At 40.5% G+C, this 14933-nt stretch overlaps 1 long non-coding RNA gene across 1 annotated transcript; it reads left to right on the top strand.

The window, feature by feature from the left end:
- The first annotated feature begins 3911 nt into the window (after positions 1 to 3911).
- On the top strand, positions 3912 to 14665 carry LOC125461691 (uncharacterized). Its single transcript, XR_007249536.1, has 3 exons — positions 3912 to 4093; positions 11255 to 11337; positions 14507 to 14665. It is a non-coding gene; the product is annotated as an uncharacterized LOC125461691 (long non-coding RNA).
- The last annotated feature ends 268 nt before the right edge of the window (positions 14666 to 14933 follow it).

Here is a 14933-nt window from a genome sequence, read left to right as displayed (position 1 = left end):
TAGGGTAAGGAAATGGTAGAGCTCAAGCCCAGAAATTGTTGAACTCAAGGTTGAGTCCAGAGGGCTGCAGGGTCCCCAGGTAGAAAATGAGGTTCTGTTCTTCCAGCTTTGCACTGAGCTTCTATGTATCAGTGCAGCAAGTTTGAGACAGAAATGTTGGTCAGAGTACAAGGACATATGCCGAGCCTTGTATGCATGCTCTGATGAAGGGTCTAGGCCCGAAACGTCAGCTTTTGTGCTCCTGAGATGCTGCTTGGCCTGCTGTGTTCATCCAGCCTCACATTTTATTATCTTGGAATTCTCCAACATATGCAGTTCCCATTATCTCTTATTACCATGTGGCCTGTTTTTGTCACACAGACCATTATTAGCCACTAACAGTTTCAATCAGCTGCTGTTTGCACTCCTAACTTGATGGTTTTCTAATGCTTTGTCTGTATGCCGGTTCTTCTCTCTCTTTGAGGTTTATTTCTACCCATCATTTACTCTTTAGCCCTTCCCACACCCTACCTCCTGCATATAAACCATTTCTGAATTGCCATCAGTTCTGAGGAAATGTCAGTGAACCTGAAACATTAACTCTGATTTCTCTCCACAGACGCTGCCAGACCTGCTGAGTTTTTCTGATTTCCAGCATCTGTAGTTCTTTCTGTTTTCTCTATTCATTTCATCCTGCTCTGCCTTAAGATATTTACAATTATTACCTTGATTCAGGTTTACAACTCAGATTGTCCAGCATCTGCAGTTGCTTCTACCTGTCACCATTCAATGTGGTCATCGAACCCAATACCCTCAAATCCCTTCATCACCTTAGCCATAAAAATTCAGTCTCCTTCCTTCCTGAAAATACAATGATTTAGCCTTAACCACCCTCTGTACTAGTGTCACTACTGCCTGAATTCTCTGTCTCAGTATTGCTGCTATTGGTGGATCTTTAAAAGCCTGATTCAGATCCATTTTTAACATTTATATTATTGCCCATTTCAAACCAATTCGCAGTTTCAAGAAAAATGAAAGAGAATTTTTTTTTATTCACAGGATGTGGGCCTCACAGGCTAGGCCCACATTATATCCCATTCTTAGTTGCCCACAGGGTGGCTAAGAGTCAACCATATTGCTGTGGGTCTGAAGTCACATAGAGGCCAGATCAGGATGGCAGTTTCCTTCCCTGAAGGACAGTGGTGTACCAGATGGGTTTTTCTTGACAACTGACAATGGTTGCATGGTCATCATTAGGTTCTCAATTCCACATTTTTAAGCAGATTCAAATGCCCCATCTGTCATGACAGGATTTAAACCCAAATCACCCGATCATTACCAGAGCCTTCAGATTAACAGTCCACAATAACACCAATAGACCATTGCCTCCCCATTCAGCTGAATGACAGAATCACTTATAATACTGTTCCACAGGCCATTACATCACAGAAACAGCCATTTGGCCCACCTTTGAACAAGATATCTTGTTCCCTGTTCTTTCACTTTAGCACAGTAAATGTTTCTTTTTAAAGTCTAGATCCAATTCCCTCTTGAAAATAATTATTAGCTTCGGCAATGGCCTATTGGTATTATTGCTTGACTATTGAACCCCAGAGATTCCCAGTAATGATCTGGGGACCTGGGTTCAAATCCAACAATGGCAGCCAGTAGAATTTGATTTCAATAATTAACAAACAAATCTGGAATTAAGAGTTTAATGATGATCAGGAAACCATTGACAATTGTCAGGAAAAACCCATCTGGCTCACTAATGTCCTTTAGGGAAGGAAACTGCCATCCATACCTGGTCTGGCCTACATGTGAATCCAGGCCCACAGCAATGTGGTTCACTGTCAGCTCTGGGTAATTAGGGATGGGATATAATGTGGGTCGAGCCAGTGAGGCCCACATCCTGTGAATAAATAGAAACATAGAATCTGGTTACACTTCCCTTTCAAGCATTTTAGATCACTTCAGCTGAGTAAAGAAAATGATTTTCATCTCTCTTCTTGTTGTTTTGGTAAGTCTCTAAAATCTGTCTCCATCCCAGTGACTGATCCATTCATTGCTCTTCATTTAAAAAATAATTTAGTTTTGCCCAGTGGCACCATCATAATGTATATTCACTGCTAAACTAACTAATTTGTTTCTCAACTTCTAAAATAACTCCAATTAATTAAGGCTTGCCTTCAGTCAGAAACTTCTCATTTCAATTGCCTGTGATCATTACAACTATTGTAATTTCAATATGGGAGCTTGGTGACGTTTAATTTTGTTCATTGGGTATAAGTTTTTAAAGAACAAAGAACAAAGAAAATTACAGCGCAGGAACAGGCCCTTCGGCTCTCCAAGCCTGCGCTGATCAAGATCCTCTGTCTAACCTGTCATCTATTTTCTAACGGTCTGTGTCTATTTGCTCCCTGCCCACCCATGTACCTGTCCAAATATATCTTAAAAGATGCCAACGTGTCTGCGTCTACCACCTCCGCTGGCAACGCGTTCCAGGCACCCACCACCCTCTGTGTAAAGAACTTTCCACGCATATCTCCCTTAAACTTTCCTCCTCTCACTTTGAACTCATGACCCCTAGTAATTGACTCCCCCACTCTGGGGAAAAAGCTTTTTGCTATCCACCCTGTCTATACCCCTCATGATTTTGTAGACCTCAATCAGGTCCCCCCTCAATCTCCATCTTTCGAATGAAAGTAATCCTAATCTACTCAACCTTTCTTCATAGCTAGCACCCTCCATACCAGGCAACATCCTGGTGAACCTCCTCTGCAGCCTCTCCAAAGCATCCATATCCTTTTGGTAATGTGGCGACCAGAGCTGTACACAGTACTCCAAATGTGGCCGAACCAAAGTCCTATACAACTGCAACATGACCTGACAACTCTTGTACTCAGCACCCCTTCCAATGGAGGAAAGCATGCCATATGCGTTCTTGACCACCCTATTGACCTGCGTTGTCACCTTCAGGGAAAAATGGACCTGAAATGCCTTTTCAAATGCCTTTTCATTGCCATTGTTGTGAATGGTTAATGAAGAATCTGCTACTTAGCAGAACCTTTGGTGCATTGCAGTCCAGGGCTAGAAGAGCCTCTTCATTAGTTGATTTGGATATGCTATATTGGCAAATCAAGAGTAATGAGGCTGTTTGCTTCAAAAAACATCAATATGAATTAAATTTACATAATTAAGTGCAGCTTACTTCAACCTAAATCAGATTTACATAGATAAGCTGTTCTGTTGTCAGCTATCATTTTAAAAAGTTATTTAGTACTCCAAGATGAAAATTGTTGAGTAGGCCTTGTTTATCATATAGACCTGTATTTTACTATTATCTCCTACATTGCTTTGTCTCACTGGGACAACCATTATCACTTCCTTTGTCTTTTGTTTGATGATATTTTTGATCTCCGATCTCCCTCATCGTTTAACTTTCTCTCCTGATCTTCATTTCAAATATATTTGATCCCACAGCTTTTTGAACAGCATAAAATCCATCACATTTCCATTTTTCTCATTTAAAGTCAGAGAGTTACAGAGCTGTACAGCATGGGAATAGTCTCTTTGGTCCAATTGTCCATGCTGATCAGATATCTAAATTAATCTAGTTCCATTTGCCAGCATTTGGTCCGTATCCTTCTAAACCCTTCTTATTCATGTATGCATCCAGATGCCTTTTAAATGCTTTAACTGTACCAGCCTCCACCACTTCCTCTGGCAGCTCATTCCATAGGCACACCATCCTCTGTGTGAAAAGGTTGCCCTTTATGTTCTTTTAAATCTTCTATCTCTCACATTAAACCTATGCCTTCTAGTCCAAAGAAGAACATCAGACTCAAAACATTAATAATTTTCTCTATCCACAAACACTGCCAGACCTGCTGAAATTTCTCCAACAATTTTGTTTTCATTTCAGATCTCCAGTGTCTGCAGTAGAACGTGTTTGCTATCTTCAAAGAGAATTAGTATTCAATATTGGTTGGATCAGCTTCCAATGGATCAATACAGCATGATGGATACATCAAAGGCCTTTGCCACAAAAACAGCCATAGTGTCGATGAACTGTGCATTGTTAACCGCACTATTCCAGGCCCGGCATCAACAGGTTAAGTGGAAAATTGATTTAATTTATTTTTGTCACATATACCTAGTGAAAAGCTCTGTTTTGTGAGCAGTACAGGCAGATTATGGCAACAGGAACACACAGATCATAGGGTGTTTAGGCAGTGTGAGGCATAAAAGGTGATGGCAGCCCAGGGAGTGGATAAGAACAAGGTCAACATTGGTTGAAATTAGAGAGGTCCATTCATCAGCCTAATAACAGCGAGGAAGAAGCTGTTCTTGAACCTGTTGGTGCGTCTGTTCAAGCTTCTGTATCTTCTGGCTGACAGAAGAGGTTGGAAGAGAGCATTACCAGGGTGGGAGAGGTCTTTGATAATGTTGGCCACCTATCCGTGGCCACAAGAAGTGTTGGTGGAATCCATGGATGGGATGTTGGCTTGTGTGATGGTCTGGGCTGAGCACACAACTTTCTGCAGTTTTTTATGGTCCAGGGCAGAGCAGTTCCTGTACCAGGCTAACTCTGCTTGACCATGTTATAATTTTCCAAATGTCCCGATATAATCTCTGTAATAATGGTGCCAAGCAATTTCCTGAGGACAGATGTAAGACTCATTGGTCTACAGTCTATTCTTTGTGTTGGGTATGTCTGTATTAATGGTAAATAACTTAGGAAACTTACAAAAGATGCTTGAAAGTCAAGTGGGACAAGTGTAGGAAGTTGGTATTAGTGCACTTTCAGTGGTGGCCATTGTTGGTGTAGACTCATTGTCCGAAGGACCTTGTCTGCTCTGTATGAATCTATTTTAAGTTAGGAAATAGGGCTGTTTACAGCGAATTGTTGATAAATTCCACTTGTAACTGCTCAGATACTGAAGAAGGACATGACTGAATGCTGCAAGACCAGAAAAGCAGTCAGACTTTGGTTAGCAATGACAATTTCCAACAAGAGAGATACATAAATGCTTCCCTTGACAGTGTGTTAACCCTTACTAGACACTGAACTGGATGAGCTATATAAACATGAAAGCTACAATAGTCGGTCAGAATTTGAGAAGTCTGTGTGCATTCTTTTTCTGGCTCCCTGCCCAGCATCAGCAAGATACAAGTCAGGAGTGTAATGCAATGCTCCCTGTTTGTCTCAAGAAGATTGATGCCATCCAGGACAAGGCAGCCCATTTGACTGGCACCAGATCCACTTTCAACACTCACTCCTATCACCACTGATGTAGTTGGGTTACTATTGACAATAAGCACCACTGCATCGTGTTATATCCTCATTGACTGTACCTTGAAAATCCACAACCTTTAGCTCCTGGAGCAATAAGGATTACCAAGACATGGAACACCACCACTGGAATGGTTCCTCCCATGTCATCATCACTGGGTCAAAAACTTGTTCTTCCCAATGTACCAGCATTATGTACCTGCAGTACATGAAGGCACCAGCTCATTCCTAGCTTTGCAAGGGAAAGTACAGTTAGACAATAAATGCTGTCTTTGACAACAACACCCCAATCCCAGCAACACATTTATTGTTAAAAATATTTGCCAAATTTACTATTGAGCATTCCCAATCGCTGCCATAATTTTGGCAGAATACTTTGGAAAACTGTAAAATAAAATGAAAATCTGCAATTTCCTCCCTTTGGCTTTTCTAATAATCTTCACCTCTACCATGAGGATGGAGATGAGAGAATTCCTATTGGAAGTTCACTCTAACTTTACCACAGCCAATAGGATCGCAGTGGTAGTTACATTGGCTGGGGCTGAATACAATGTGGCACGTGAAACTGACATGAGGATTTATTTGTTTATTCTTGTATGGGGTGTGCTCATCATGAGCTTGGCCAGCATTTGTTGTCCAGCTATAATTACCTTTGAATTGAGTAATGGCTTGTTCGGCTGTTTCGGGGTCAGCTGAGAGTTAGCCACATTGCTAGGGCCTGGAGTCACATGTAGGCCAGACCAGGTGATGACAGCAGATTGCCATCCCCAATGGACATTAGTGAATAGCATGGGGTGGAGAATGTGTGTGAGATATGAAATAGGCCAGAGAATGGCAAAGGAAGGAGGTGTGGGATATGAGAGGGTGGGACTGGATGGGATGTGTTGTGATATGAATGGATGTAAAGGCATGGACGGGTATCCGGAAATAAAGATGTTGGAATAAAGATACTGATCACACCACAGATGTTTTGCAGGTCTCTGATAGCTGTAACATAAAGCTTTTCCTGTCTGGCCAAAAGGGTTTGTGAATATTCCCTGCCAATTTCTAAAGAATTACATTTCAATTAGTTCTGCAGCAAGTGAAATGCCAAGCAAATGGACAGCCTGTCCTTCTTTCACTTGAAAAATGATGGATCATCTCATGTTATGTTGCATTTCAATGAGGAAAAGTACATAATTCTCCCAATGGAAGGTTTGAGGTATCAAAATGGTCTGAAAAAGCTGGGATTTGTTTTTCACTAGCGGATAGGATGTCACAAAAACCAGGTTTCGAAACTGAGAGACGCCTCCTCGTGGATTGGGGAGGGGAGGGGCTCTGTGTCTCTGGCTGGTGATGCAAACTGGCATCAGTAAGCCCTAGTTCCTCATCAGTAACAGCAATTGTTTATGATAATTTTCTTCATTTACTACTTCCAGAAAAATCCAGGACTCAATCAGATTTTTCTGGGAAATCCTGGGAAGGAAAGCTATACATTCCTGATGTTCCTGCACATGCTGAGAAGACAAATTCTTAATTTATTAGTGCTCTGGGAAATTTCCAGGGTTACAGTCTGGGAAGATTGAATTAGATTTTCCAGCATTAGCCACAACACAGTTTGATGGTGATGGAACATCACTTCACCTGTATCAGCAAGTGAGCAATTGCCATTTTAAACATTACATTCACTGCCTGTCACAATGCTACAAGAATCCATTGTCCACTCTCTCACAGGAAAGAAAATTAACAAGGACCTCCCAGCACCCACTAATCTTGACAATATTCCTACCAGTACCCTCAGCGGGCCACTTCCACCCTTGTGAGGGCCCAATTAACATCCACTTCCTCATTGCCCAACCCCTACCAAAACAACAGAGTTGTAGTGAGTGTCAGGAGAGAGAAACCCACAGAGTCAGAGATCCCAGCCCCTGGTACCTCTCAATGCTCAGCATTGCCTTTTAGGAGGTTGATAGAACTCCAAGGCATCATAGAAACTCACAGAATTCTCCTGTGGAATTCACTCAGGATCAGGGGAACCGGTCTCAGGCCCTTAATGTCTATATCCCATTGTCAGATTGCAGACTTTTTGAAATCACACTCTTTCATTACAGCTGTAAAATGATCCAAAACACAGAAGGAAAGTAAATTGTTGATTATTTAATGTTTAACTGATTAATAGTGATTTAATTTAAAGGATTTGCATCGGTATTCACCAAGGAGAGGGACATGACAGATATTGAGGTTAGGGATAGATGTTTGCTTAGTCCAGGTCAAGTCGGCATAAGGAGGGAGGAAGAGTTGGGTATCCTAAAAGACATTAAGGTGGACAAGTCCCTGGGTCCGGATGGGATTTATTCCAGGTTACTGAGGGAAGCGAGAGACGAAATAGCTGGGGCCTTAACAAATATCTTTGCAGCATCCTTAGACACAGGTGAGGTCCCGGAGGACTGGAGACTTGCTAATTTTGTCCCCTTGTTTAAAAAGGGCAGCAAGGATAATCCAGGTAATTATCGACTGGTGAGCCTGACATCAGTGGTAGGGAAGCTACTGGAGAAGATACTGAGGGATAGAATCTATTCCCATTTGGAAGAAAATGGGCTTATCAGTGACAGGCAACATGGTTTTGTGCAGGGAATGTCATGTCTTACCAACTTAATAGAATTCTTTGAGGACGTGACAAAGTTGATTGATGAGGGAAAGGCTGTAGATGTCATATACATGGACTTCAGTGAGACGTTTGATAAGGTTCCCCGTGGCAGGCTGATTGAGAAAGTGAAGTCACATGGGGTCCAGGGTGTGCTAGCTAGATGGATAAAAAAACTGGCTAGGCAACAGGAGACAGAGGGTAGTAGTAGAAGGGAGTTTCTCAAATTGAAGACCTGTGACCACAGGGATCTGTGCTGGGACCACTGTTGTTTGTGATATATGTAAATGATTTGGAGGAAGGTATAGGTGGTCTGATCAGCAAGTTTGCAGATGACACTAAGATTGGTGGAATAGCAGATAGTGAAGGGGACTGTCAGAGATTACAGCAGGATACAGATAGACTGGAGAGTTGGGCAGATAAATAGCAGATAGAGTTCAATCCAGGCAAATGCAAGGTGTTGCATTTTGGAAGATCAAATTCAAGGGCGAACTATACAGTAAATGGAAAAGTCCTAGGGAAAATTGATGCACAGAGAGATCTGGGTGTTCAGGTCCATTGTTCCCTGAAGGTGACAACGCAGGTCAATAGGGTAGTCAAGGAGGCATATGGCATGCTTTCCTTCATTGTGTGGGGTATTGAGTACAAGAGTTGGCAGGTCATGTTGCAGTTGTATAGGACTTTGGTTTGTCCACATTTGGAATACTGTGTACAGTTCTGGTCGCCACATTACCAAAAGGATATGGATGCTTTGGAGAGGCTGCAGAGGAGGTTCACCAGGATGTTGCCTGGTATGGAGGGTGCTGGCTATGAAGAAAGGTTGAGTAGATTAGGATTATTTTCATTCGAAAGACAGAGATTGAGGGGGGACCTGATTGAGGTCTACAAAATCATGAGGGGTATAGACAGGGTGGATAGCAAAAAGCTTTTTCCCAGAGTGGGGGAATCAATTACTAGGCGTCATGAATTCAAAGTGAGAGGAGGAAAGTTTAAGGGAGATATGCGTGGAAAGTTCTTTACACAGAGGGTGGTGGGTGCCTGGAACGCGTTGCCAGCGGAGGTGGTAGACGCAGACACGTTAGTGTCTTTTAAGATATATTTGGACAGGTACATGGATGGGCAGGGAGCAAATGGACACAGACCGTTAGAAAATAGATGACAGGTTAGACAGAGGATCTTGATCAGCGCAGGCTTGGAGGGCTGAAGGGCCTGTTCCTGCACTGTAATTTTCTTTGTTCTTTGTTCTTGATTCAACTTACCTGGACAAAAGTATTTAACATTAGTTACAATTAGCCAATAATTTACTGTAGGAATTTATAACCTGAAGTTCCCATTTCAGACATTTCTCAACAGAAAGTATTTGAACAGTGACCTTAAAGTGACAAACCTGGATTAGTTTAGTCTACAATCTCTTCAATTATCCTTTACAAAATGGATTTATTTCTGCATAAGTGACGGTCTGTTTGCAGCAGTCTTTAGATAATCTTCCCAGCAACAGGATTCCTGGGAGATGTGATTCCCAGCTGATCCAGTGATATTCAGATCTTGTCAGGACCAAAAGCATGTAAGGATGTAATAGGATTACATTCATTTCAGGGCCAGGTTTTAATAGCTCAGCACTTAGTAAAACGAAATGTGGTTCATTCATAGTCTATCGGTTCACCCACTGTGATTCCACTAAATGTCAGTCCCAATGCTTAAAATATTCTCATGGTTTCATCAACTCCTCATCAAAGGCAATTGCATAAACATAGGGAATTTATCCATGACAACAGTTTTCATTAACTGTACTGCAATGGCAGCATGGATAGGAATTCTGATTAAAAGTAAAGTCGCCATATTCCTAATCCCTCATCTGAGAGGGAGAACTGGTGGTGGGTTCAACCAATGGGTGACCATGCCTCAGGTGAGGGGAGAGGCCTTCTCAGTGACCTCAGTCAGTACAGTAATTGAACCCACTCTATTAAAATCCCTCCACATCACAATCAGCTTTCATGCAATTTGAACAATGATATCATAGCAATAAACTGGAAGACCTTTGAGGTACAACTGGCTGAAGCCTCCTTTAAAACAAAACTATCCTAATATTATACAACATAAATTTCAAACATTCCTCTGATTCCAAAACTGCGCTTTCAGCTTTTATCCTCTGCAGCATGCCTTTTCCATTTGTTCAAATTGTAGTATTAAAGTACACAAAACTTAACTTGGTAATAGACAGTAATTACTATTACCAATATAATTCAAGGCTCATATTTACCAAGATAATCCCATAAAGGGGCGTAATTTGAAGAAAAATGAATATTTCCTGTACTCAGGCACAGATACTTCGTATTGTTCCGCATTGTGTTCCAACTTGTGAACCGACTCAAGAATTGAACGCCTTGCCACCCTGGGGACTGCCTATAATCTCAACATACAGGAAAAGTCATTCACCAATGACAGAAAATTATTTCTTGCCACGTTTCCTCCCCTCCACCTCACAATATTGACACTGCTGCATCTGACAAAATTGCCATTCCATTCTAGTGCTAGCTGCTGAAATAGAGTTCATTTGTGTGTTCCAGAAACTGCTTTCATTGTTTTTCTATGCTGAAAACTCCACAGTTAATCTTTCATCTCCCAGAATGCGAACTTTCCAAGCAAGAATGAATTATACGCAATAAACATTTCTTCACTCTGAGATAATGGGAACTGCAGGTGCTGGAGAATCTGAGGTAACAAAGTGTGGAGCTGGATGAACACAGCAGGTCAAGCAGCATCTGTGTTCATCCAGCTCCACACTTTGTTATCTCTTCCTTCACTCTGACTTTGTTGTCTGGTTTCATGATTTTGGATGAAGTAGGACTTTTAATGCAATCAATTCTCTGTGTATTCCATTTGAGTTCTTGTCTCATTCCATGGTCAAGTGGTCACAGCCACCATTTTAGGTCGGTATTGTCCTATTTTAAAAAAAGTCACATTGGTCCACAAAAGTCTGAGATGTTAAAATCAGATATTGTGAATTGAATATTGTACCAATTTGACATGCTCAGAAATGTTTCTAAGCAGTGATAAGGCGCTATTGTAACACAACACTTCCTTCACTTTCTGGGATGGGTCAGCTCTGTGGGAGTGAGGGTATGCTGCACTGTTGGCATTGCAGTCTTTCAGATGAGACATTAAAACTGAAGCCCTTTTAGCAGGATTCAGAAGGTAACATGGCGTGCCATGAGGGAGTATTTTCCTGGAGTCATGGTCAATGTTTATCACTGAATCAACAATCACAAAAACACATTGCCTGGTGGCTGTGCTATCATTGCTTATGGAGTCTTATTCTTCACAAATTGACTACAATGTTTTTTACGTCCCAACAGCCTAAATTCCAACACTTCAAAACTACTTTTATTGGCTCCAATGTGCTTTAGGAAATCCTGACTGTGAAAGACACTATATAAATGTAAGTCTGTCATTATAATTCATATGTAAGTGCAATAGTGTGTATGTGTAAACAATGCAGGGATAATTCTACAAGAGGTTTGTAACAAAGCCACATGTGACAGTGATGGTTTGCACTGAAAACAAATAAATTGAAGGTAAAGGAAAGTTGAAATGATTACATTTTATCCATAATTAGATGGGTATTATCTGGTTAATTGTGATCAGAGTCTGGTTGGAAAAGTTGTATCTTGCTTTTGGGTTTTGCATTAAGGTGTCAGTTCCTTTAAGAACTATTTTGCTCTGAAAATCAGCTTGTTGTCAGCAACTGATCATGTGACCAAACTATTTGAGAGATAAACATCGTGGGCTGAAGGGCCTGTTCTGTGCTGTACTGTTCTATGTTCTATGTATCACCGAGAAATTAGTTACAGATTCCTGAATGTGGTTCTGTGCTCAAGCATGTTGGGTTTCATTTTAGAACAAGCTGGTCAGAGAGAACAGTTCTTTCAGGCAGAATTTCTATATGTTGAATAAAAGAATTTAAACAAAATGATTAGCTGAAAATGTCTTCTAACAGTAAATTGAACTTGTGAGATAACCCAGCTGACAAAAAAGAGGGCTAAAGACAAAGACTCTGGATAGAAAGAACATTTCAACCGGGAGAGTTGGAACCCCTGGTCGTTTTGCTGAAGAAACCAGCATGTTGCACTGGGAATCTATTACCATGAGCCATTTGGAGGAGATTTGAAGGGACAATATTATTTGGAGTAATTGGACCACTGAAGAAATTCTATGCCTTTCACAAATCTTTACTACAAATCTTTGTGACAATAAATGAATCAAATCAAAAATTAGACCAAAATGGTTCACATTCCAATCTCTGATAAGTATCTAACACAGGTTTTGGGGGGTGTCAGTCAACTTGGGAATTTTGGTAGGAAACTCAGCTTTGAGCACAAGTAAATGTTTTTGTTGTACTTTTAATAGTTTTAATGTGACTGACTCATAAGAAGGAGTGGAATGATTGGTATTCCGATTATTTGATTTTTGTATAATGAAATTTATTGGTTTCAATTTGTGAACCTTGCCTTAATTCTTCTAGTAAGTACATTGGTTTTTGGATTTGCAAGTAAAAAAAAACAGTCTTTATTGCTTTTTATGAGATTATATCTGTTAGAGCTGTCAAAAGAAATGTGAAATTTTAAAAGCACAAAAACATAGCAGAACCATATTGAAGAAAAGCCTCGTTGCAATTTATCAGATTGATTAAAGTTCATGAACAAACTCGTCCCACAAAAACAGTTTGACTTTATTTTTCAGGACATTTTGCTTCTGTTAGCCTGAATTATGCAGTCAGCAGCAAAGCAACAGCCCTGGCCATTGAACTGGTATATGTTCTACCAAGCTCTGTGTTATGGTTTTCTACTTGACTGAGAGCAGTTTAACTATAATCCTGAATCCAAGGGATGTCTCAATGTACAGCAGCAGCAGTGATATCAGTTTGAGGGTAACCAGCAAATCACTTGGAAATACTTACACACAGCAAACCAGGAAGTCAAAGACAATGAACATGCCACACTTTTAACCAATACTTCCCAAAAGCAAATTAGGTCATCACAACTGGATTAATATAGAGATAAAATTAAAAGAAATGTTTTACTGTGATCAAGACATTTGACATTTTATAAACATAACATGAGGTTTTCAGGGCCAGTGGAGGTGTTTAATAGTAATTGTAAACCAATACAAACAGAGTCATCAAAAATCAGACCAAAATGGTTCAAATTCCAATCTCTGATAAGTAGCTAACTCAGGTTTTTGGGGTGTCAGAAACACAATCCATGGTTTTTACAGCAAGATCAATTGTGTAGAAGTGGAATATTTATATTTTAATTGGTTTCCTATTTATTGTTTTACATGGGACAAGGGAGGGGTATAACCTTACAACACACCCTAGGGTGAACCTTGTAATCATTGCAAACAACTTCTGGATTAGCACAAAGTATGGACCCCAGATATCGCTGTCACTTCACAGGAGTAGTGACAAACAAGAGTTTGTTTGTGTCATCATTGCTGTTGCAAAATCTAATTCCCTCAGGCAACTTATATTTAAATCCAAATTTTAAACAAAGGTTGAAACCATAAATTGTTTGAAATTATAGCTATCCAAACATGATGTAGTGGTAATAAAGTTCCAAACGTAATGCGACTTGGCATCTGAGCAGAGGGCCAAACTTTCTGTTTCATAAATTTATCAATGAAATACACAGTAAATGAAAAGGCACCTTAGTCCTACAGGGCCACAACAGCTCTCCCATTAGAGAGGCACGACGAGTAGTGCTTTAACCTGAGGGTCACCATACTTTGGCAAGGGGAGAAATTAAGAACAAAAGCCTGTCATGGTAACGTTAAGTGGTACAGGTATTAAACACACATTATTGTCATCACTGTGCAGCACAAAGCAGCCATCAGGCTCACTGGGGATTGTGATAGAATACTCTCATTAACATGGATGTATGCAGCTTCAACAACACTCAAGGAACTCATCATCAAGACAATGAAGCCCATTTGATCAGCATCCCATTCACTTCCTTAAATATTCATTCTTCCCACCACCAACACACAGTAGCCATAGTTGGTATTATCTCCAATGTGTACCATAAACCTCTGTTAGGTCTTCTTTGAAAACACCTCTCAAACGTATGGCCCCTATGGGTGGGACCACCAGACCTGTGAGTTCCCATCCATCTCTCACACCATCCTAACTTGGAAATATATCACAGTTTCTTCAGCGTTGTTGGGTATGGGATGGGTCTGGTTGGGATGCTCTTCAGAGGGGTGGTGTGGGTTCTCTGAGCTGAATGACCTGCTTCCATACTGTAAGGTTTCTATTCTATGATGAACCTTCGAATTTGTTGCAAACTCCATGGTGACCAAGGGGAAGAAACTCGTTCAAATGGTTTGTATAGTCATGTTTGAGGCAAAATGGCCTTAAGTGGCCATACCTTTTAACACATTTAATTCAATTGGTGTTGAGCTTCATCTGAAGTATCTTTAATTTTTTAATTGCAGATTGTTTCCACATCCCAGCTATGTTGGAACTGGAAGCAGCTCCAACTGCTGTACATGAATGAGATGGAGTAGCCTTATTCTGTATTTCAGCTCAACTGTTTCCATTTTATCAACAGGTGGAGCTCAGATTTGAAGAGGACACCAGCTATTCTGAAATTTAAATAAATCCATAACCAAGCCTGTTATTTCTGCTCATGCATATTCATCACATTATTAAAATATATCATTTCTTTTCCCTCTGGTGCCCTTCTGATCCTGTGGAGTTGACAGCAGCTGTTGTGGTGGGAAAATGAGTGCTTTTTACAGATTAAGAAAAAATATAAAATGGTTTTAGGACAGTCTCAAAACATTGGAAGTGCCATTGTTTGGAGCATCATTTGTTCTACAATAAAATATCGTGAAGAAGAAATCAACGGATATTTCAAATCTTATCCTTTTTTTAAACCATTGTTCATTGAGAAAAACAGTACAGAAAATAAAAGCTGAAGGTATGATGTGGGGTTATTGAGGTCACCATGTCCAATGGGATGTGTAATGTAATCA

Source organism: Stegostoma tigrinum, chromosome 20 (assembly GCF_030684315.1).
Source record: "Stegostoma tigrinum isolate sSteTig4 chromosome 20, sSteTig4.hap1, whole genome shotgun sequence".
NCBI classification, from domain to species: domain Eukaryota; kingdom Metazoa; phylum Chordata; class Chondrichthyes; order Orectolobiformes; family Stegostomatidae; genus Stegostoma; species Stegostoma tigrinum.
The sequence above is the reverse complement of the archived record's forward strand: the minus strand, read 5'-3'. Positions and strand labels throughout refer to the sequence as shown.